This window comes from Danio rerio, chromosome 18 (assembly GCF_052040795.2).
Source record: "Danio rerio strain M-AB ecotype USA chromosome 18, GRCz13ab, whole genome shotgun sequence".
In the NCBI taxonomy this organism is placed as follows: domain Eukaryota; kingdom Metazoa; phylum Chordata; class Actinopteri; order Cypriniformes; family Danionidae; genus Danio; species Danio rerio.
Genome location: NC_141038.1, coordinates 38,065,664 through 38,086,384, shown reverse-complemented (window position 1 = coordinate 38,086,384; position 20,721 = coordinate 38,065,664). Strand labels below are relative to the sequence as shown.

General features: G+C 37.7%; 1 long non-coding RNA gene across 4 annotated transcripts; it reads right to left on the bottom strand.

The window, feature by feature from the left end:
* Window positions 1-344: 344 nt before the first annotated feature.
* LOC147832896 (uncharacterized) lies at window positions 345-20,140 on the bottom strand. Of its 4 annotated transcripts, XR_015515508.1 has the most exons (4): window positions 20,036-20,140; window positions 4,088-4,558; window positions 2,987-3,922; window positions 345-762 (listed from the first exon to the last, which is right to left on the bottom strand). It is a non-coding gene; the product is annotated as an uncharacterized LOC147832896 (long non-coding RNA). The 4 variants fall into 4 exon arrangements; XR_015515507.1 differs by lacking the exon at window positions 345-762 and having other exon boundaries at window positions 1,694-3,922; window positions 4,113-4,558; XR_015515509.1 differs by lacking the exon at window positions 345-762 and having other exon boundaries at window positions 1,987-3,914; window positions 4,121-4,558.
* Window positions 20,141-20,721: the final 581 nt, after the last annotated feature.

The window sequence follows — 20,721 nt, the reverse complement described above, 5'->3', positions numbered from 1 at the left end:
ACCAGCAGCTGATTTTTTTATTATATTTTTGAAGATGATACAAAATATGAAAACATGAAAGTTCTGGCTCACACTGGCTTATGAGTAAAAAAAGCAGGACTATTATGCATACAGTGAGGTCCTCCTGTGATTAGGTGAGGGCTGTCCATCCAAGCCCAACAATAATGGGCCAACACTGCAGCGGAATCTAGCTGCAGACATGATGCCTCAGATGCAGAATCAGTCGCAAAAGTGACTGGACAGATTTACTCGCCTGTTCCATTGTGCTTGCTAATTCAATTATGATTTCTGTGAGACAAATGCTTCAAGTGGACGCTCTAATGCATGAGAGCATACAACAGAGGTGGAGTTCCAAACGCAGCTTTATTATAAAGAAGGATGGTCAGATAGGCAGGGGTCAAAACATAAGTAGTCCATAAAGTGAACTCCAGACAACAGACAAAGGGTCAAGACAACAACAGGAATCATAAATGAGGAAACAGTCCAAAAACAAAAACAAGACAATAAACACCAGTAATGTACAATATCCTCAGTAATGTATGTGGCAGTAACAAGAATTTGTAATGAATGAGGTGCTAAAGTAGAGGCTAGTGTTTCAGTTTCAATGTCACATCCCTTTATGTAAAGTTAACAGTAACAAAGATTAAGTCATGCTTCACAGATGTGTTTGTTCATTGTTTATTTGTGTTAACCAATGCATTATCTGACATTAACTGATACAACCTTATTAAAAAGTGTTACCTTAAGGCAGGGGTGTCCAACCTTGGTCCTAGAGGACCTGTGACCTGCATAGTTTAGCTCCAACTTCCTTCAAGACACCTTGTGGGTTTCTTTTATATCAAGAAAGACCATGGTTAGCTGGTTCAGGTGCTTAATTGGTGTTGGAACTAAAATATGCAGGACACCGGCCCTCCAGGACCGAGTTTGGACACCCCTGCCTTAAGGCTATGTAAAAGTGTTGTTTTGATCTAATAGATAACGTTACACAAAACTATTCAAACATTTATATGATATAAAAAGGTTTTGAAAATTGGGCTCATGTTTTCCAAGCGTAAGTTAGTGAGGACTATCTTAATTCATATGTTTAGGATGATAATGAAAACCATTATTACTTTAATATTGGCTCTGTTTTGGTCAACAGGAAGTTAACTTTTGATATACATCTTTAAAGCAACTGTCATAAAAGAGTTAAAAAGTAAATTTAATGTTAACAAGGGTAAATCAAGAAAGGTATGGAATATCATATGCACCAGCACAATTTGATATCTGTCTTCTTCAATGTCTTAGCAGGTAAAAAACATCTGCACTGACTCCTCAGACTTCCTCATCTGCACTGACTCTTCAGACATCCACATCTACCTTGACTCCTCAGATGCATAATGCATACTAGCATTTAATGTGAGAGTAGCAGACTTTTACTTTTTATCAATCATTATAAATATATTTTTTTGATTATTAAAGTTTTGTTCACATTTTTTGTGTGCATGTGTCCACACCAGTCCTTCATGGAATTAATAAAGGCTGTCTGCTAGTGAAAGCTATTCATTTACCTTTAGTCATTTAGCAGACGCTTTTATCCATTACTCACATAGAGCCCACAGCTTTGGTCCATATCAGGGCTAGCCCACACCGGACCTGTTTGGATATGTTGTTGGCTTGTCAAAGCCTGCAGTGCCCGCAAAAAGCCAGTATAGACCCTGCACAAGCATGTTTATTGTGTTAAGTATTTGTGTGTAAGTACTTACCTGGCAAGAAACTGTGTAAATGGACTTATTATACATAGCAAGTTATACACAGCAATCCAAACAATGTGAAGTGAATATTATCAAGTATTGTTTTACCCTTATTGGCAATATTGGTCCTTAGCATCTGACCCATTCAGTGTACACACACATAATGCATAAGTAGTGAGGGTATTTGCAAGAGTACTGTTCAGTCTTTTCACAAACTTAATTTCCTGTACTCTGAATCAAACCTGCGACCTTTGGCGACTCCCTCTATTTATTAACCTATTTTTTAGCTCTCCACTGAGCACAGTTTTCTTCCTGGCCCAACTGCTCCCACAATATTTAAATCTTGTTTCCACAATCACACATTTTAAATTTCACCAGCTGCTATAATAAAAAAACAATATCAATCATAAATGTAGGATGTAAACATTTTTGTTTATACGCCATTAAGTTGCTTTTACCAATTCTGTCAGCACAATAGAAACAAAGTGTGACAACATTAACATTTTCATTTGCTCTTTGACATTTTTAATGTTTTTTTATTATTCTGATTTATGCGGATAATCCAAAAATTTCTGGCACCTTCCATGGTTTATGTAGGTGTTTGCCTAGAATGTCTAGAATGTCCTGCACTGGACGTAAACACAATAAAATGTCAACCTATAACCCTCATGTTGATATTTTTAATGTTCAAAATAGTTGTCTAAAAAAGATTTCCTTTCAGCAAATAAAACAACATAACAGCACAGATGTTATCAAATGTCTTCAAAACGTTGTTGAAAATCTCTTAGATGGTTTAAACAGACTATGGCGAGGAAATCAGATGAATCACTGGTTTGCAATGTTCCAAAACAAATGGGAGAGAAATATTAGCGTGGGCGTTTATTTATGTTATTCACTGTACCACTGCACTCTTTCATCCCAAATCTTAAGTTGCAAATGTCAACTTTTGTAATAAGTTGTTGGGTTTGTTTGGATCGTTTGGTATTTTGCCAAGTTGCCTTGCAGGTTGCTTTTTTGTTGTTGTTGTTGTTTCAATAGAGGTAAATCAACATTATTTGTGTAGTGCTTTTCATGATACATATATTTTCAAAGCAGTTTTACTGAAATAAAGCATGTTTCTAACTTAATAATAAAACCCTAAAAGCAAAGAATTCTGGCCCAGATTTGGCATAAAGCTGGCACAGCAGGCATTCATCCGGCACTGGCATACAGCATGTGGGCCAAACATGGCCCGGGTTTGGCAGAGGTGGCACCGTCTTTAAGGCGGCACACAAGATTTGGGCCAGATGAAAAACGTAGTATTTGGCCCAGATTTAAAAATTTGATAAGTGGGCCATTTGAGTTTGGCCAGTCTTGACCCACATTTAAAATACACTAAAATCATTTTTGAGTAAAGAAAAAAATTCTACTAATCAGGTCACTTTGAGAAAAAGCGTGCCCATAGTGTGCCTAAAGAGCATCACTCCATGGGTTTATCAATTTCATTGCAATCGTGACACACCAACCTATCTGGCCCAGTTCAGGCCCAGTTATGAGTTATTAACTTGGCTGAGACTTGGCCCAGATATGGTCCGTGTTTGGCCCTTGTCTGGAAGCCAGATGTGGTCCAGTCATGTACCGTAATTCACTGCGGCATGTGGGCCAAGCAAAACCTGATTGTGTGGGCCAGAGCTGGGCCAGAGAAATTTTGCTATGTGGGAAGTAATGTGATTAACCGAGGTTACTATGTCAAAATAATGTGTCACGGTTTATGGGTCTGGGTGTTATGCCATGAGTGTTTGTTTACCTTTTGCACTGGCAACATGCTCTCAAATCAGCTGACTTAATCAGCATTCTCCAGCTGATTTCTGTTTTGCTGGCTATATATTTAGTCGGTGGTTACTGCTGATTATCAGTCCACTGTTGTTCTTAATCCTGTCTGTCTGTCTCCCAGGGTTCCTCTGCAGTCTGTTTGTTGGGTGATGAGACTGTTTGGCCTAGTAGGAACTCTTTGCTTTTGGACTTACTGCAAATTTTTTTTTTGTCTTCGGCTTTCAGCCTTTTTGTACACTGTTTTACTTATAATGAACATCACTTCACTCACTTTTGGATCCTTTTTGTTTTCGATCGTGACATAATGTCTACATTCAATTTATCTTTAATTTGTATAGTACTTTTACAATGTAGAACAGGGATGTCAAACTCAATTCCTAGAGGGCCGCAGCCCTGCACAGTTTACTTCCAACCCTAATTGAACACACTTGATCAAACTAATAAAATCCTTCAGGCTTGTTTGAAACCTACCAGTAAGTGTGTTGAAGCAGGGTTGGAACTAAACTGTGCAGGGCTTTGGCCCTCTAGGAATTGAGTTTGACATCCCTGATGTAAAAGTTCCAGTACAATTAAACTGTCAGTCAAGTTTTCAGAGTTGAAGTTAACTTTAGTTCCGTGCAATTTAATTTTCACTGCTGAAAGTCCAAACACTGAAGAACAAATCCACCGATGCACAGCTCCACAAGTCCCAAAAAAGCAAGCCAGGTAACAGTGGCGAGAAACAAACTTCACCAACTGACAAAAGTGAAAGCAAAAAAACTTCAGAGAAACAATGCTCCGTTAAGTACAACCATTTCTTTTCTGGCCAAACTTCCTGCAGCCTAGGCACTGCAGACTGGAGAACACTGGACATTCATTGTGGAGAAGCTGCAGGTGTGTAAGTCATCAGCAGGTGTTCAGGCTGACCCACAGGATCAATGCGGAGACTCATCGGTCACTGGAGTCTCAGGCTCTCCACTCCTCCATGACTACCACAGCATCTCCTCAGGATATGGACTCAGGATTATGGAGACCTTGGGGTAAAGAAAAACAGACTAATGTAAGCGTAGATGCCGTTCAAATTATAATGTCCTTTGGAACATGTTCCAGGCTCTGGTTGCCACAGTTAATTCAGCCTAACAATCCTTTACAGCAGTGGTCCTCAACTACTGGGCTGAGGACCGGTACTGGTCCATGTTTCAACTGGTACTGGGCTGCACACAAAATCATGAATTAATTCCGTTTTATTCATTATCAGAGTTTGACTGACCTTTTATTTTGTTAAGTCTTTTACTTTAAAAATGACCATATTCTCTGTTACATCTCGACCACTTGAACACCCAAATTTACCCCAAAGAGGCAAAATGAGGTAGAAACAGACCCTTTAAAAAAAGTTTCTTTGCTAAGAGGAAAAGACCCAGTGAAGGACCCACAAACTGCCAAGGAATGCATTTTCAACCCATTTGTCAACAAATCAGGGGAATCCAGCATGGCTGTTCAAGATCAATGGATGAAGATCACAAATAACCGCAGGCTTTTAGGGGCCATTCACATATTGCACCTTGTCTAGAGTTAGCACAAGATCATTGTTTCCAATGGAGGTGTGTGGCTTGATTGCACAAGCGGCTTGTCATGCTCGCGCCTACCAGATGCACCAAGTTGAATGAATCCTGTGAAAGTACCATGAGTCACTTGACAAGATTTAACCAATCAGCTTGTATGAAATATGCACATTTCTGTAAGACATTATCTCAGACACACAGAACACCCAAATACACTACAGTGCTTAGTAATTATTTTCATAAATAAAACTTATAACAGTGACAGCGATGTTTTGCAGCGGAATGAACCACCAACGTATCCATCATATGTTTTATGATGGATAAATCATATCGCCTTCCAGCCGCAACCCAACACTGGAAAACACTCATACACTCATGCATTCGCACACGAACAAGGGGAGAACATGCAAACTCCACACAGAAATGCCAACTGACCTAGCTAAGGCTGGAACCAATCACCTTGCTGTGAGGCGATTGTGCTACCCACTGCACCACCGTGACGCCTCTGTAGGTAGTCAATAACATATTAAAATGTATAGAATATTTAATAGGGAGCCAATGCAATGATGAAATAACTGGAGTAATATGATCATATTTCTTTGTTTTACAAAACACTCTAGCAGCTGCATTTTGAACCAACTGAAGTTTGTTGATTAGGCCAACAGGGCAACCACCTAGTAATGCATTAAAATAGTCTGAGAAGTCATGAAAGCATGAATAAGCTTTTCTGCATTTCTCAAAGTTTGGCAACATTGCTAAGATAAGATTGTTGAGATGCTTAAAATCTGGCCTTCAAATGACAGCTTGCTATAAAAAATAACCCCCAATTTTTTGCAAGATAAGGACTGAAATGAGAATCCATCAAAAGTTAGACAGTGTTCTAGGTTTTTTGCATGTGAGGTTTTTGGATCCAATAAGCAAGACCACAGTTTTATCTGAATTTTTTAATAAGAAGTTTTCAGTCATCCTATTTTGGTTTGTCAAGCCATTGGTTTTTTTATATATGTGGAATGATTGTAAGTAATTTCTTGTGCAAAACTGTTGCAAGTATCGTTTAAAGTGTCAGAGAGTGTTTTTTACAAGTGGTTTGTCAAGCCCACTCATCTGTGTGAGGAACACTTACAATTGCATTTTGTTTGGAGTTTTTCCTGTAGTTTGGTGAGGTTATAGATAAGGGGTCCTGATTTCGTTTACACAAGTTCAGATTTCTAGTTGTCGTTTGAATGATTCTAGTGAATCACCAATCAATTTACGAATGGGACGATCATTCCACCAGCATGGAAAATTGAATGAAGATGTTTTGGAAAGTGACTTAGAGCCTCTCTGTGATTGGTACCAAAAGGTGGTGCTCATTCACTGACCGGAGACTCCTGGAGGGGAAGTAGACTTTCAGGAGCAGATGGAGGTAAGAGGTTGCAGTGCCAGTGGCTGTGGCTGTTCTGTAAGCAGGCATCAATGATTTGAATTTTATACATGCCTCAACCAGAAACCAACTCAGAGATGAAGAGAGACATGGACTCATTGAAGACTAGGTCAACTCCAGCTTTCCGGAACTGTAAAGGCTTAAGGGTCAAAGACAGGAGTCCAGGTAAAAGAGTCTTGCAGTAGTTTAGCCTTGAAATGACAAGACCTTGGACTAAAAGTTGTGCAGCATGATCTGTTAGGAGGATTTTTATTTATGTATTTATTTTAAGTACAAACCTGCATGATCTCATTCTTTGGTTTATGCATTATATGCTAGTCTGTCGGTGCAGTTTGGTGTGTGTGTGTGTGTGTGTGTGTGTGTGTGCGCGTGTGTCTGTTTGCATGTCTGTCAGTGTATTCGTATCTTAGACAAACTAGACAAATGAGACAAATATGGTTTCAGTATCTCAGGCAAAGTATCACAATGAGCCACAGATATTCTGAAGTAAACTTTAAATTAGTCAGGATAATCGAGCAGCTATTTAGGAAGATGGTGGAACTCCTTCCTCTCTGTTCAATCTATAGATGGGATGGTATTTTCTATTTCACTTTCCTTTGTTTAGCAGGGAGAAGACAACAAAATTATCTTCACTTTATTATGTGAATGCATGTTGTATTTTTTATTGTTTCCTTGTCTCTCTCTCTAGTGTACCACCCTTAAACAACATCTTTGGCAAAAAGGAAAACAGCCATATCTAATTGCTTTTAGCAAGAACCAGACTGAGCACTTTTGCATAACAAGACAATAATCTCTCCAACCAGAATCTCATCCCTTGTCAGTGCAAAACAGCCCAATTATTTTGTTAAAGTTATACATGATAGTACATTCATAATCATCCATTTTAACAACAATTTAATTTCCTATTTATTGATGTTGGAAAAAACAATGTTGGGAACGTTGTTGGGGGAAAAAAAACTAAACTATTCTTTATGTATAGGTGCTAAAAATGTATTTCATGAATCAACAATTAATCATGAGGTTAACATGTTGTTGTTTTTAAATAGGAATATGTCATTTTAGAAAAAGAATAAACACTAAATAGTGCTAATTTCTCTCAATTAACACTGTCAGTTTTACTGTGTGGGTTAAGCAGATTGTAAGTTAACTCTGCTTTCTGGAATAGACCCAAGGTATTGTTATTAAAAATGTTTGGCTTATCTAAATGTTTGGCTTATCTGATATGAGACACAATAAACAAAACAAAGCAGAAGATTGGGAATATCAACGTAGTGACAATAGAGTTCAGGTATATTCAGCTGAGGGCATGGCTGCTAGTTAATGACTCACAATATATTTATTATATGGACTTTTTTGTTTTGTTTTGTCCTGCTTTTGTTGATCGCTAACAGTTATGTGGAATGATCAACCAGGGGATTGAATCACTCTGATTTATTTGAAAACAAGCCAAGGAATGCCTATGAAATTAGCGAGTGCAGCTCTTAGGAGTATAAAAGGCTTCCTTGAGAGGAAGCTCATTAGACATTTGCTGGTCAAGGACGCAACATAAAAGAACACACTGGACATATAAATTCACTTTTATAAACCGTTGGAGTCAGGTCTGTTTCTCTTTCTTTTTTTTTTTTTTAAACACCCAAAATGAGAAGCCAAATAGCTTGGAGATGACCCACAGAAAAACAATAAACAAAAAGTGCATTACCTAAACACCCACATTAAACTAAATACACCAAACAAAATAACAGAAATAAAAATACCAAAAACTACTCCTACCGCCCTGACTATATGTAAAAAAACTGGAGAAATATTTACAGTAAAGTGTGCCATCCAACCCCTTCTGCTTCTCACTGTGTATATACAGCAGACAATATTTACAAAAACAACAAACAAACCAAAAACAAAATAAAAAGGTGTGTGGAAACACAGACGGATAAACAACAAAAAAGTCAAAATTTATACACCAAAATGGGTAACACAATCAAAAATAGCACTTAGCAACTCTATAGTTTTTTTTTTTTTTAATCGCACCATATCATCACACCAACCAACTTTCTTGTCCCACGCCCGTTTTCCTTTTTCTAAAGACGCCCTGGGTCACTTCAGCCAATACCAGGGCACATTGTCTGTGTAATTAACACACACACACACAAACACCTGCGAATGCAACACAAAAACGCAATGTCCCCTTATCACATGAGCTGAATCCACAGCTAAATAGTAGATGTGTTGGCTCTTCAGCAAGTAGCCTTAACCCCTTCTCAACACAGCTTTTTATACTTCTGATTGCAGAGTGCCTATACCTGTGAGAGCTGCACTCGCCAATTTCAAAGACATTGGCTGCATCCGAAACCGCATACTTCTATACTATATAGTATGCTAAAATCAGTATGTGAGCCGAGTAGTATGTCCGAATTCATAGAATTCGAAAAACAGTATGCGAGAAGTACCCGGATGACTTACTACTTCCGGCGAGATTCTGGAGTGCACATCCAATGCATGCTGCGCTATCCCATGATGCACCATGAGCGAATTAATGAATGGGAGTGAAGCGGCGCAAATTACGCAGGTATGTCACGTGACTATGTCAAAATGGCAGATGTAGTACGTCCGAATTCCATCCATACTTTTCCCATTCATACTGTATAGAATATACTTTTCTACCGACCGAGTAGTACGTTTAAATTCAAATGCAGTACCTACTGAGTTGTAAACGGTTTTGGACGCAGCCATTGGCTGCATTTGAAATTAAACATACTATTCTGGGACTTCCAGTTATGGCGCTCAGCTGAGAGGACGCACAATTTTCTGAACAAATCCTTAAAATAGACCCAAACCTGTACGTAACTGTTCGAGATAATATTAAAACATACACAGAGAAAATGCCACTGAAAGCAACCAAGCCTGGACAACAATCAAAGTCACCAACTTAAGTTTTAAGGATATAACGTTAGCCGAAAGAAAACTAGCCAACAGGGAGATGAGGTACAGAGCGTGGCTAACACGACCACAAACAAAGTCATTTTAAGTGCAATTAACTCTTTGAAAGCTGACTTTTCTAAGCAATCTGCTGAAATGCTAGATGCCATAAAAAGTATACAATCCGATTTGGTGGCTCATTCGAAAAGAATCAGGGAAACCGAGGAGAGAATCTCGCAAACCGAGGAAGACGTCATAGCTCTTCAACACAAAGTAAAAAAAATGGAAGAAGTAACTACATCCTTGCGCAACAAAGTACAGGATCTGGATCAACTTGCGGCTGGTGGGCCTACCTGAAAAAGAAGAAGGCTTGGACAAATGCGCTTTTCTTGAAAACTGGCTGCCAAAAATTTTAACCAACACTTTCGACCATGCACCAGTTATTGAACGAGTTCACCGGATCGGACAAATACACCCTAATTGCCCAACAACTTTGTGATCTTTTGTAATGAAGTTCCTGAATTACGAAAATAAAGAAAAATCTTTGAGAGCAGCTAGAAGGCTTAAAGAGCTACAGTATAATGGAAAACGCGTCAGCCTATTCCTGGACCTTTCAACTGAAACACGCCAGCAGCAGTGACAGCTTGACGGTGTGAAAGCCCAGCTCAGAGACAAGGTAATTTGTTACGGCATGATCTATCTGGCCAGCCTGATAGTCACACACGCCGATTGCGCCACATTTTTAAGTCCGTCACTGAGGCAGAGGACTTTATTCGATCAGTGCAAGCTACAGGTAGAATGCTGTGATCAAGGAATTGGATGACGACCGTGATGCATTTATGCATGGGTAATGCCCAAGGAGGTGATTAAAGATGTATAACTATTGAGTCAGATCGCATTATAATAGCAGCAGATCTTTGTGTTGGTTTAAATAGTTGAATAGTTTTTTTTTTCCCTTCTCTTTAATATAAAGCAGTTCAATATGTCCATAATTAAAAAAAAGGTTGGAAATTATACGGTTCTTCATTGTCCACTATGAGTGGAAGTTAAAAAAGTTAGTTCTCTGGTCCAGACCAGATAAATATTTGGCAGCGAGCCCAGTGGATATATCGTGAATATAGGGTTGCACAGTTTGCTCCATATTATGGATCAAACATTGTTAATGACTGTAAGTTGGTTATTGGGGGGATCTATGCATTTCAGTTATGGTTTGTTTGTTTGTTTGTTTGTTTTTCATCCTCCAGTTCAATGGGGGCAATTATTGCAGGACAAATCAAAGTAATTAATGGCTAATAATTCAGAGATCAAAATTAACAGTTGGAATATAAGAGAGTTGAATAATCTTGTAAAACTTAAACAAGTATTGGGTAAACTGAAGCAAATGAAATCAAGTGTTGTTTTCTTACAAGAAACACATCTGATAAAAGATGATATTAGCAAAGATACTAAGAGATGGCCGGGACAAGTTCACTATGCCTCTTTCACCTCTTATGCAAGAGTAGTCATGATTCTCATTCATAAATTAATCCCTTTTCAATTAAAAGAACAATATGTAAATCCTTCAGGGAGATACATTTATTCTTAATGGAACAATTTTATCCACACAAATTAGTCTAATAAGTTTATATGCTTCTAATAATAATGATCCCAATTTTTATCAAATTTTATTTCACACCATATCATCATACAATGGAAACAACATAATTGGAGAAGACTTCAACTGTGTATTAAATCTACTGTATGATCGCTCTTCAGGAAGAGGGAATGCACATCCGCAAACCAAAAAGGTTATTAAAAAAAAAAAAAAAAATATATATATATATATATATATATATATATATATATATATATATATATATATATATATATATACGGATTTAAATTTAAACGAAATCTGGAGGTACCTTAACCCTATAAAAAAAGAATTTTCATGCTTTTCCAGTACCTATAAAACATATTCTAGAATAGATTTTTTTATTTTTTTTTTCTAACAGCTTAATTTCAAAAGTGGGTAAATGTTATTATGATAGTATTATACTTTCGGACCATGCCCCAATTACATTAACAATCCAAATTAATAACCTGTCATTCTCCCCTTTTAGATTCAGATTTCAAGCAAGATGGCTTCAAGATTCTGACTTTGTAAATTTCATGGACACTTAAATAGATCAGTATTTTCTAGTGAATACAGACCAAACAAGTGCCTCTGTGAAATGGGAGGCCTTTAAAGCCTATATAAGAGGGGAGATACTAAGCTTTACAAGGCATAAAACCAAATCATACTATACTCAAGTTGAAAATTTAGAAAAGCAAATTAAAGAATTTGTAAAAAAATAGAGCAACAACTATTTAATATATATAATCCTCTGAAACACAAATAAATATTAATACTTAAAGCCCAATATAATGAATTGACTAGTATCAAGATATAGTTCAAAATTTAACACCAAGGACGCCTCTTGCCTCATTGCAAGAGGTTTATTTGCAGTTGAACCTCTTGCAATGCTTATATGGAATAATAAACAACCTAGATTACGCTTGTCCCTTCTTTATCTGCCATATGACCGGGGAGGACTGAGAGTACCAAATGTTAAACTTTATTATTGGGCAGCCCAACTTTGTACAGCCATGTACTATTTCTAGAATACAAGCACATCCCCGGCATGGGTTGATATGGTAAATAATGAAACATCACTCCCATTTCAGACATGTCTTTATTCTTCCCCAATGAAAATTCTAAAAAATATATATACTAAAACCCTTTTCTAAGAATTACCATATCTGTATGATATGAAGCGCATAAATTCTTAGATGAAGGAATTAAATTGTCGGGTCTTTCACCAATTTGGGGTAATTCAGTATTCATACCTGGTAGAAACGATATTGGATTCAAAAACTGGATGCTCAAATCAAAGACTTGTATGAAGAAGGTTCATTGATGTCTTTTCAATTAATTGTGAAACATTATGGCCTTCCTCAGAATCACTTCTTTAAATACACACAGGTCAGGAGCTTTGTGTACTGTCAAAGGAGAAATTAAACAGAACCTCCTCTGTCAACCATTGAGAATCACACCTTAAAGCACACCTTAAAGAACAGCAGGGGTTATCTATCCTCATTTTATATTATTATTATACTTATTTATTCATTTTTTTCTTACTGAGTTGTGTTATCCTGGAGTTGTATTGTTGTAACGTGTTGTTCAATATTTTGTTGTATGTCTGCGCATGCAGTAACGCCTGTCTGGTTGTTAAAGAATCTGCAGTTTCCTGGCAGATGTTGTCTGTAACTCTCTCTCTCTCTCTCTCTCTCTAGCTTCTCCTAGAACATCTGCATCCACACGCAGTTCAGGGAAATTTCTCTTTATAAAATAAATTATGAATGCACAATAAAGTGGTGTATTTTACCCTTTTATATAACACATATTTATTGATTGAGTTGTTTATTTATTTAAGAGAATGTATATAGAAAGAGAAAATTCCATTAAAAAAAGGAAAAACCCACAGTGGTCACTAAAATAACTTGAAATGGACAATTAATAATAAAAAAAAAACAGAACAGCAGAGCTTTATTCATGAACAGAATAAACCCTTTTCACAAGACTGTTATGACGTGTTTAATGGTCATCAGGGCTTGAGATTAACTTTTTTGATCACAAGCCACTGTGGCTAGTAGATTTTCAGCATTACTAGCCATGCGCCGTTTTCACTAGCCACATTTTTCTTGTTGTGAAAATATATTTTATATGCATAAATTTGACTTTGACATGCTAAAATTACTTGATTTAGATGTTGTATTATGTCCACATGCCTTCTCCTTCATTTAACTCTTTGTGTGTATTGTGTATTAGCTTGCTCTGTGTGCATGAGCAAATGGGTTTTTTACAATGCAATCAGATTTTATTGCACATGACTTTTCAGGGCTCAAAATAAAGAGTTTAATTTGTTGCCGGCATTTGACCAAATAAGAATTTTTTTTGCCACAATTTTTAATGTGTCAAATAAGGAAACTATAGCTTTATAGGTGCACTTTTTAATTCAACAAAACTTGTCTTAAAAAAACAAAACAAAAAAAAAAACATTACATTTAAAAAAGAATTATTATCATATATCTAAAATAGGCACAGTAGTCTGTCCTGGCTAAAAGTCCCAGATCACCAGTTAACTACACATAAACGGGGAGTTAATCCCACATTAAAGCAATGTTATTGTAAACAAATATAATTAAACCATACTAACAAAAATAACTGTAAGCAAAAGAAAGCAGGTGAAACATACCGTGTTTAATAATGAAAGAATGATTACGCGCACACAGTTAATATAGGCCTGTTAATAATCTGTTCAAAGAATAATTAAAATCAAAGCAGCGACTTATGCTGCTTACAAAAGAATATGAGTATTTTTTTTTCATCTTGAGCTCTTGAAAGCAGCAGGACTGTGGGTGCACGATCATCGCTCATTGTCCAGTCTATTTCAAAGGGAACCAATCGCACCAGTTGCGCTCCCTCTAGGCACGGTTGCTTCGCGCAAGTAAACGGGAGCGCGCATTTTTTAACAGTCACGCACATCACATCACCTGTGCGCATGAGTGATTACCCTCTCATTTGGCATTTACCTCCTTTTTTTGGAAAACAACAATTTAAATATTATTTTCAACCAGCCAAAATGGCTTGTGGAGGTGTCGGTCTAACCCTGGTGTCTCGATAACACAATGGAGTTTTCCTTTTTATTTCAGCAAATAGGAATGCAAAAAAAAAAAAAAAACATTATTTGTCTCCAGGATCCAGGGCGAGGGCATTGAATGAGACCGGTAGAAGTGTGGCTGTTGAAAGAGAAGAAGACGGAGTGTGAGAGAATGGCTGTGGATAGTTGGACTTTTAAACTTTTTGCCAGAGCCATTTGCGGAGACATGCTCGCACTTCTGACGGCTCCTGGATTGCAGGTAGGAGGAAAAAAAGGAGAGGAGGGGCTGCTGGCATTAGACTGAGTGACATCAGCGGAGGTGGCCTCATGCTAAAGCTGATGCCAGGGCCTGGGGAAACCCCAAGTGGTGCTCGCTGCAGAGCCATTTGAGGAGAGCTGAGCTCCAGCGAGGGGGAGCATGAGCTGTCGCTCCTCCTCCTGTAAGCTATTTTAATATGTACACCAACCCCACCCCTAACCCTACCCCCAGTGACATCACTCGTAGAAGAAGTGCAAAAAAGGTGGAGCTCAAGCTTAAGCTCCCCCTCGCTCGGGAAACCTGGGGAAGAAGGGGACGAATGACTGAATCTGAGATTTGTGCTGGTAGCCATTGGCGTAAATCTGATTTAACAATATATAAAACAATAAATATAAACAATAAATATAAAATTTCTTTCGAGCATTTTTTTTAAGGGGACATAAATAATACAGCCAAATTGTACTAATAAAGATATGTCCCCACAGTTAAAAATGGTTTTATCATAATTATTGGTATAGCATGGAGACTACGTCATTATGATTATTCTTAAAGTTTTTCTCAGGTTCAATGACGAAGCAAATTTTTCTTTAAACTATTTATTGCATTGTTTGTTGTGTTGTTTACAGTCAACTGACTCCTGAAGCAGAATAAATGCAGGAAAAGACATTTTCCATATTCATAATAACTAACTTTAAAAACGTTAAAATAACCAATCATATTGTAAATCAGTGAGCCGGTGAAATCTGCTAAACAGCCACAACTCAGAAAACATTAAAAAAAATAGTTCACCCCCCAAAAGAATTGTTATTATCCCTTCAATAAAGCACAACACCCTTACCTGACACTGTACATCTGACTGACCCTGCTCTGCCTGTTCCTCAATCATTTCTTTCTCCTTTGCCAGAGATTGATATTGTGACATTAGTATTTTCATAAGCACTCATTCTGAAAGCCAAATTGCTTAATATGTAAGCTTTTTGCACTTGGTGTTTAGCTGCACTGAAAAATGATCTTATGTCAATTTTCTCTGTCATTTTATCCAATACATGACACTGCCAGGCAAGTTTATTTATACTGTAGCACATTTTAAACACAATTCAAAGTGCTTTACATAAAGTTTGCAAAACTATGATAAAAATAATCACAACAATAAAAGCAAAGAATTAAAAAAGTTTAACATTTTATTTTCAAATTAATTGAGTCACTTAAAACAGAATACAAACTGATTATACAGAAAATACAATGGGGTTAGTGTGCTCAGTGTAGCAGTGCTCATTTAGCAAATACACTGCAAAAAAAAATGTGCTACTTGTGGTCGTTAATGTTAAGTTAACATTATACCAAGTCGTCACAAATAAAACAATGCATGGCAAACGGCTTTAGCCTTAGCAACAAGCTAACGTTAACTAGATAAGTCATTTTAATCGCTAATACGGCAGATTCATCGACAATTACATCCTTAATCAGCATTTTTGCCGCAACTAATTTATGAACGTGTGTGTGTGTGTGTGTGTGTAGGTGAGATGAGGGAAAGCACTCAGTGGACCGAACCACTCTGAGAAAGGGGAGGGGGAACTCAACTGTTTGTAAATGCATTTTAAATGATGAATGCGGTTTTCTTTCTATTTAGACAATTATTTTGGCTAAATTTTTAGGGGGGGCCAACCCTCAGGTGGGAGGGGACATGTAGAATTGCTCATTTACATCTGCGCATGCTCCTCCTGAAATGTGTTTATAACAAATGCAGCAAACAGTTGCATGCAGCAAGCATAACAACAATCTCAACCACCACAGCAATGAACTGTAAGGGCGTACTCACACTATGCTATCCGTACCGTGCCCATGCCCGTTTTCCCGATCGTTTAAGAAGTGTGAGTGCGCTGAATCGGGCTTAAGCATGGTTCACTTGGCCAGCCCTGGCCCGGTTGGAAGAGGTGGGCCTGAGAGCGGTTCACTTGCGCTTTGGCACGGTACACTTGTAGTGTTAGTGCAAGCAGAGCCCGAAACTAAAGACGCTACGTCATTTGCTGCGATGCTTCAAAACAGGAAAAGGTCATGTTACGTCACTTTCTGCGACGCTTCAACTCTAAAAGCAGCCGGAAAAGGACAAGTGACGCAATTTCTACTACTATTCCAAAACAACCATGGCGTGGAAAGGATCCTTTTGGTCAACAGAAGAGGTGCAGTGTTGGACGTTTGGGCTGACGAGAGTATTCAAGAGCAGCTGGACAAAACTCACAAGAACTCCGAAATATTTTGGAAAATTAAGGATAATCTTTTCGGCCGTGGTTACCAAAGAACCACCGAACAATGTGACAAAATCAAAAAACTATGGACACAGTACTTAAAAGTGCGTGAAGCCCTCAGTAGATCTGGGAGCTCTGCTGAAGAAAAAGACAAATTTAAACGGTACGACGCTGTCGACAACATTATCGGCAGCAAACCATCCAGCCAGCCGAATGTGTTGGAATCCCATCCACAAAGTATGGGTGACTCTACGCCATCTGAGACGGAGGACACAGGATCGGAGAGATCCCAGCGTGGTGAGTAACGTTGCTTCAGCATATGCGTGTCCCAGATGTAAATTGCATGTTTTATTATTTATATATAACTAAGAAACAAAGGTAACTGTAGTAAAACTATGGTTTCCACAAATTTACCAATAGTGTGGTAGCAAACATGTTTTACTACAAATGGAAAAAAGTAAATGATCATAAGGCATGTTTGTTTACTGTACATTATTAAAATGTTTATATTTGTGTTTTCTTTTCTTGTAAATTGGCAGTTATATGCCCTAGTTCGGACTCACCTAGCACCTCAAAAAGTGGTGTTGAGACATTAAACACAACACCTTCCAGGGAACAAAGGAAGAGGAAGAGAAAGGTGAAGGCAAACGACATAATGGCTGCCTTTGTAAACCTGCAGAAACGGCATGACGAATTCATGAAGGGGGAACAACTGCGTTACCAGCAAGAGAGATAAATGCTGGATAATTGGATGAGGGCTCAAGCTAATATGGAGGAGCGTAGACTGCAGCAGCATCAAGAAACCACAATGTTTCTGCAAACAATGAACAGACTCTTTGATGCCATAGTGCCTACAAACTCTTATCATCATTCTTCTTTTTGTGGCCATGTTCCTACACCTCCTCCTGCAACTCCTCCACAGCGGCCATATCCTCACCCTACCCAGTCATCATCACCCTACCCAGAACTTGAAAATGCAACTCATCCCCCGTATCAACAGCACGCTGAGTTATCACAGTACTCTGAGTGTGATAACATGTCAAAAGTTTATCGGAAACTTTAAAAAACTTCAAAAACACTCGGGTGTTTTTTTATTTACAGTATTGTTTTTTTACTTTGGATAATAGTTTCACTTTTTTACTTTTATTTTTTATGTTTATATATATATATATATATATATATATATATATATATATATATATATATATATATATATATATATATATATATATGTGTGTGTGTGTGTGTCAGGGTTCTGCCACTCAGGTCTTGTAAATTCTTGTTTTGGTGGCAGAACTCGGACACTACCCATGTCTGGTCCTGTTTCTGTCTCTGTGTGTGCGCGCGCCGTCGTTGGTGTACGCAGAGTGTGAGCGCTCCTGCTTGATGCGGCCGCGCGCGCGCTCTGCGTCACTCAGACGCGTGCGCTCTTGTACTCGTGTTTGTGTTTTCGTCTGTCAGCAGCGTGGTGTTTCTTTCCCAGCGTCTCAGTCTTGTTGGTTTCGGTTTTGGTCGGCGCTGGGATGAGGCATGCACGCTGCGTGTGTGAGCGCACGGTGAGTGCTTTCATTCATCGTGTGCTCGTGTCTTGCGTCTTTTGTCAAAGCACGTGGCTCGGTGTTTACATTGTGGTCACGTGCTTTTGTCGTGTGCTTCAGTGTTGTGTTATGTGAGCGCATGGCTTGTATTGTCTCTCTGTGTCATGCGCTCTCCCGTCTATTGTCTAGTCCCACCCTCCTTGTTTACTCATTATTAGTTTGTCATGTTCACCTGTGTGTCAATTTACTTTTTGCTTTATAATCCCCCTCATGTTTTCAGTCCTTTGCCAGTTTGTCGTCGATTGTTTCCTGTCTTGTTGTGTCCAGCCCTGTCTTGTCCTGCCAGTCCAGTCAAGTTTGTTTGTTCGTTTATTTGTTTTATTAGAGTTTTCCCCCTCGGGGTTGTTTGTTTTGCCTTTTTGTTTTTATTTTATTCTTAATAAACACCCATTATTTGCTGCACCTGAGTCCTCGCTCCTTTTTCCCCTCACCGAACGTGACAGTGTGTGTGTGTTTAAATAAATTCTTGGTAACCGTCATTCAAGGACAATGTATGGCACCAAAAACTGCACTTTTTTGTTGTACCACAGTATGCAACACACTTTATTTTTGATTTGCTTTCTTATTTTTGTTCTTTTATGTTGTTTTTTTCTTTAAATATATATATATATATATATATATATATATATATATATATATATATATATATATAATTTATTTATTTTGTATTATTATTTTTTTTTAAATAAACATTTTGTAATAGTTTTTTTTACCACAATGTATATCACCCAAAACTGCACTTTGATGTTGTACCTCATTATGCAACATAAGCTTTATATATATATATATATATATATATATATATATATATATATATAATACTTAAAAATGTATATATACATTTTTTATATATTTCTTTTATAGTTATTCAACCACAATGTATATCTCTAAAAACTGCACTTTATTGTTTTACCTCGGTATTCAACAAACTCTATATTTGATTTATATTTAATTTACTTTCTTTTTGCTGTTCTTTTATGTCCCATTACTGCACACGGTCATCTACTGTAAAGTGCTGTTAGTACTGCAGAATGTGCTTATATTAAAAATAATTTTTTTAGATATCATCTAATGTTTTGTGTGTTATTAAATAATTAGTGCAGTTCTGAAAATAAGCAATATGTCTTTAATGACAACAATTACAAAAAATAGTAGACCAATACTAACAGGGTAAATAACTATGCAACATTGCACAAAGTATGCCATCAAAGTGTGGTTTATTCATAAACTAATTTCGAGAGGATCACGTGCTTATAATCAACACGGCTGGCTCCTTGTTAGCTCCGTAATCAGCCCTATTAGATGATTACGGAAGCATTATAAATAACCTGAGTTTTCCACTCCAGTTATCTTCGTCTTGAAGCTCGCTTTCCGCTATAAAACGCTCCAGCAGCGCACCATTTAACCTATCGATACGGAAAAACACACAACAACAACAACAACAACAAACAACAACAACAACAACAACAACAAACAACAACTCCAGCCAGAGCTCCACTCTCCCTGGGAATTCAGCCGCAGCCTCGCCAAAATCGAGCCTGAATTCCCGCAAAAACGCCGGTGCTGCCCACCAGCTCTTCCATCTCCACTTCAAACTGCCTCACGCAAACGCAGTCCACAACTCCACCTAAACTCTCTAGGCGTCGACGATCCAAAACATCGCAAAGCCTGACTCACTGCTTCCTAGCGGTGCACCCTCGGTAACGTATAGTACGCTTTTAAGGGGAAGCATCGCGGAAACAACTAATCTCCATCAAAGACTAAACCTATTTAAAAACAATCTTTTAAAAACAAGACTTGCGTGATTAGAAGATTCATAAGAACTCACCCTTCAAGCCCGTCCGCAAATCCATAAGTAAATCACTGCAAAGATCACGACATTAATCCACGACATATTGATACGTCGATGGACCGCGCTGTTATCATCCAAACTAGTCGCTGGTGTGCCGCAGTGTCTTCACACAACACTGGTAAACAAACTTGGCCTCCGATTTGATTGACGCCCCATCGAGCCAATAGCGAAGGAGCAGCGCCCTCATCCAATGCGTTTTTAAAACTCGATATGGTTCCGCCCTCTCAACAATTCATGAATGAACCCAGCCATAAAAGACTCGTGAATGAACTGAGACAGACACGCTTGCAAATTAAGTTAAGATTAAGAATTTTAGAAGTTAAGATTCCTAACATGTATTTAAACAAATTAAGTAAAGCCCATAACTAACATTCCATTCAGACAGTTTCCACTAAGTAGTGAATTAAGCGTTAGATGTTGGGATTTGATATAATAAATAAATAAATTGACAAATAATAATAATAATAATAATAATAAATGAATGAATTAATAATAATAATAATAATAATAATAATAAATAATAATAAAATAATAAATAAATAAAATAAATAAAAACCTCTGCCAGATCTGATAGCATTTAACTTATGTAAAGACTACCCAACCAGTGAGAATTTAACACAAAAGTCCAATCGTAATACGTCAATGACCCATACTTGCATATA